Raw genomic sequence first — 4,853 nt, forward strand, 5'->3', positions numbered from 1 at the left:
ACTGGTTGTGGCTAATCCTCCTGAAAGCTATGAAGATATTCCGAAGTTGCCGCTGGGTTCGGTTGAATAAACCCTAGGTCGTTGATGGTGGCCACTACATCTTCCATATCTGATATAAATGCATCGACCTGGACTTATGGTACCTGGGAGTTCTTCGGTGTATGCCTTGCTGGTTGCTGATGTGGATCACCCACCCAAATTTGGGTTGCATCCATCGAGTCTGATGAATAATCAATCAACTCCTCTTCCATGTAAACGATGTTTCCAATTATCGCTGTTCCGATGAAACTGTGCACTGATAATCACTGTTTACCTCTGACAAACCTTTGGCCTAGTGAATATTCTAAGTAGTCATCCCATTGGTCTGTTTCCTTCCACCAGTTGTTGACTCGCATCACATGCGCCAAGATGTGTTAACCCCATCCACCACAGCCATGTGCCCAAAACTCACTGTTCATTTTCACTACAGTTAACTCATACCTCCCATAAACAGCCGTTGCGTTCTAGGGCATTTTCGCACCCAACAAGGTTTTTCCGCCTCTCCTTACCCCTCAACTTATGTTACTATTTCTGATCTTCCACATAGAAGTGTCGTTTGACTATTGTTTTTTTTTTAAATTGTGTGTAACATTGTAATTTTGATTCTTTACCTTTTTTTTTTACCATATAATTGAATTTAGCAATATGGAAAATGTTTAAGGCGTATAAAAAGTCCTTATCAAATTTCTAACAAAATTAACCCATGCCTCAACTGAATTTTCACCAAAATTAATTCAAACTTCTTGATATATATTTAAATTTATAAAGCATATCAATACATAAATAAGGCCATCCATAATATGATATTCTAGTGTATGCAATTTCACAATTGAGTTGCTAAATAAATTTGTGGACTTTTCTCGTGGCATCCTTCTCTCATAAATTTTCAAAATTGCATTATTTTTTTAGCTTTTAATAAATTTGCATGGACAATTTTTTTTTTTTTGGTGTTGCATAGATTTTTGCTTCAAAAAGAAGTAAGAAACTTTGCTTGCAACGAAACTAAATCAATTGACATTTAAATGAAATGAAAGAAAATAATGTGATTGAAATTCTCTACTTCCTATTTTGCAGTGTCATAAATTTTTATATTTAATAAATACAAGCAAAATGAGATCAATTGTTTGATTGATCTCATCTTTTTTACGATAGATTTTTTGGCGTAAATCACATGGTATTTCATTTGTCAACGCTTTTCGAACCAACCAGTGTGGTTCATTGTCAGGACAAGTTGAATGAACAGATCTCACTTTGCATATTAAATAGATAGAGCAAAACATCCAAAAGCTATATTTCATGACCATGAAACAACTAAGAGATTTTAAAATATTTCAAATTTCAAAATATTCTGTAAATAACTGAGATTTTTTAAGAGATTTTCCTTCAGATAACTCATGATAAAATAATCTTCCCAACATTATATCTTTTTAAAATAATCTTCTCAAACTTGGATTTATTTATCTTTAATGATCTTCTCAAACTTGGATTTATCTTATCTTTACATCTCAAACTTGGATTTATCTTATCTTTACACCTTTAGAAACAATCGCTATTTACGAGAGAGGCCAGAGGCTAAATTAATTTTTAAAAGTGTCACTGACTTCACATTCATATAAGTGGTAAAGGAATTATGCATCTTACAACCCTTCGGATTAGAACCTGCCCGCTAAAATGTCCTCTGAGCAGTGGAAGCGCTGGATTTTGTAATGCTAAGGCTCTGCGATTGGTTGGTGTTGAGAAACGCGGCTATTCGTTCGATCACATACTCTAAAACTATACCCGGGCCACAACAATCTATACTCGGCCCTAAAGCCAAACAGGAGCCGCGCATTGGAAACAAGTCGCATAGCTCCGCTTCTCTGTTGCTGCAGCCTCGCTTCAATGAAGTTGCGGATCTGAGACAAGGCAAGCGCGTCCATGCCCACATCATCAAAACGGCTGCTGCATTTGAAGAAAACAAACTGGTGAATATGTATGCTTCATTTGACAGTTTGGATGATGTGCGCCGGGCATTCGGAAAAATGCCTGAACGCAATGAAGTTGTATGGAATTCAACGATTGCAGCATATGCCCGGCTTGGACATTGGGCAGAAGCCCTCCAGCTATTCCGCCAAATGGGGGAAGGAGAACTGAAGCCAAACCCGTTTGTTTTCGCCACAGTTGTTAGTGTTTGTACCGGCATGGCGGGCATTGAAGAAGGTAAGCAGATACATGCCCAAATCATTAAAACTGGATCGGAGTCAGATATCTTTGTGGGCAGTGCCCTTCTTCATATGTATGGCACAGTTGGGTATGCGTGTCTTGAGAATGCGTGTCAAGTGTTTGACAAAATGCCTCAACGAAACGTTGTTTCTTGGACTGCTATGATGGTGGCATATGTCCGCCATGGACATGCCCAGGATGCCTGGCAGCTATATCAACAAATGCAGGCAGAAACAATCGGGATGAACTCTAAGTCTTTCGCCATTGTTCTTAGTGCCTGTTCATGCTTGGAAGCAATAGAACAGGGCAAGCAAACCCATGCCCACATTATCAAAACCGGATTCGAGTCCAGTGCTTCTGTTGGGAATGGACTTGTCAGTGTGTATGCCAAGTGCGGAAGCGCAAACTATGCGTGTAAAGCGTTCAATCAAATACAAAAACATGATACAATTTCATGGAATGCAGTGATTTCTGGGTATGCACATTGTGGGATGAATGACGAAGCCCTTGAATGGTATCAAAAGATGAAGTGGGTTGATGGTATTAAACCGGATTCCATCACTTTGACAAGTGCCCTTAGTTCATGTACCAGTCTAGAGGCACCAGAGCAAGGTAAGCAGTTACATGCTGAAATTGTGAAAACTGGGCTTGAGTTCAGTGTTTCTGTAGGTAATGCCCTTATCACAATGTATGCTAAGGCAGGCATAATGGAGGATTCAGGCAAGTTGTTTCATAAAATGACGGAAAAAGATTTGATATCATGGAATGCTATGATTGGAGGATATGTTCAAACTAATCATGTTGAAGGTGCTATGGAAATTTTCCTCCATATGCAACAGATAGGTTTGAGAATGGACTACATTACATATGCCAGCATCCTCGGTACATGTAAAAAACCAGAAGCCATAAAACAGGGAAAGCAGGTACATGCACATATTATAATTGCCGGAATCGAGCGAGACAGCTTTGTAAGGAATGCCCTTGTTACTATGTATGCATGTTGTGGAAGAATAGATAGTGCAAGCAAGTTGTTTGTCAAAATGCCTGAAGAAGATACAGTTTCGTGGAATGCAATGATGGCAGCGTATGTTCACAATGGTCTTGGCGAGGAGTCCCTGAAATTATTTCATCAGATGCAGCAAAACGGCATGACAGTGGATAATTTCACCATTGCCTCTGCTCTTGCAGCATGTTCTAGCTTAACAGCTCTGGGACTTGGGAAGCAGGTCCATACAAGCATCATTAAAGTTCGACTTGACTCAGATATCTTTGTGGAGACTGCTCTTGTTGACCTGTATGCCAAATGTGGCAGCATAGACGATGCATGTTTAGTCTTTGACAATATGTCTAAATGGAGGGACTTTTCCTGGAATACAATGATTGCTGGATATGCTCAACATGGTTATGGTGAGGAAGCACTGGAACTTTTTCTTCAAATGCAACAGGCAGGTATGAAACCCAAAGAGTCTACTTTTGTTAGTGTTCTTTCAGCATGCAGCCATGCAGGTCTAGTGAATGAAGGTCGCCACTGGTTTGATTCTATGAATCAGAATTATGGAATCACACCCAGACTGGAGCACTATGCATGCATGGTTGATGTTCTTGGCCGGGCTGGGTGCCTGGAGGAAGCAGAAGACTTTATTAATAAAATGCCATTACAACCTAGTGGTGTGGTGTGGCGGAGCTTGCTTGGTGCCTGCAGAGTCTATGGCAACCTGGATAAAGGAAAACGTGCAGCAGAATGCTTACTTGACTTGGAACCACACGATGCTGCAACTTATGTGCTTCTTTCAAATTTATATGCTATGGCTGGCGGATGGGACAATGTAGCAAAGGTGAGAACAAAGATGAAAAAGCTCCAGGTGAAGAAGGACCCAGGATGCAGCTGGATTGAAATCAAGAACAAGGTATATGCATTTTTTGCAGATGACAAAACCCATCCATAAATGGAGGACATCTATACAAACTTGCAGAAACTAACAGAAATCATAAAATGGAAACAAGATATATGCCTGGCACACTTCACCTGCTGCATGATATGGAACAGAAGCAGAAGGAACAAACCTATTACCGTAGTGAGATTTGGCTCTTCCTTCTGATCTATAAAAACTTCTTAAGCATCAAACATTTAAACGTTAAAAGCCTCACGTGTTTGTGGTGACTGCCATATTTCCGTGGAGTTCACATCCAGAATCGTTGGCCTACAGATATCATCATTTCAAGGACGGGAAATGTTTTTCTGATTACGAGTAAGGCAAACTGAAACCAACAAATGCAAAAGTTTGATATAATTGCCCGCTGTGGCTGGTGCAGGACAGCTTTTTTACACCACGGAAGTCCAGGTAAGTGTCAGCAACATGAACAGTGTTTTCAATAACCAAGAAAACTGACCTGGTGAAAACGTTGATTTGACTCAAATGTACTCCATGCTTATTGAGCACCTTCATTCTGACCATTGCTAGGGAGGTCTCCACTGTCTACTGTAAATTTTTTACATCACGGTCTATCTGCTTACGATTTCACTCATAGTGGTCCTGGTGATGCGGGACACTCTCCAAATCATCCATCATCTCTCCACAAAAAGGGAAAGCCACCAATAACTTGCTAACAGT

General features: G+C 40.1%; 1 pseudogene; it reads left to right on the forward strand.

Annotated features, from left to right (window-relative positions):
- Positions 1 to 1,745: 1,745 nt before the first annotated feature.
- LOC149151320 (putative pentatricopeptide repeat-containing protein At5g09950 pseudogene) lies at positions 1,746 to 4,187 on the forward strand (annotated as a pseudogene).
- The last annotated feature ends 666 nt before the right edge of the window (positions 4,188 to 4,853 follow it).

The sequence above is a fragment of the Pinus tabuliformis genome, chromosome 9, assembly GCF_031772625.1.
Source record: "Pinus tabuliformis cultivar Carrire ecotype Pingquan chromosome 9, CPIR1, whole genome shotgun sequence".
In the NCBI taxonomy this organism is placed as follows: domain Eukaryota; kingdom Viridiplantae; phylum Streptophyta; class Pinopsida; order Pinales; family Pinaceae; genus Pinus; species Pinus tabuliformis.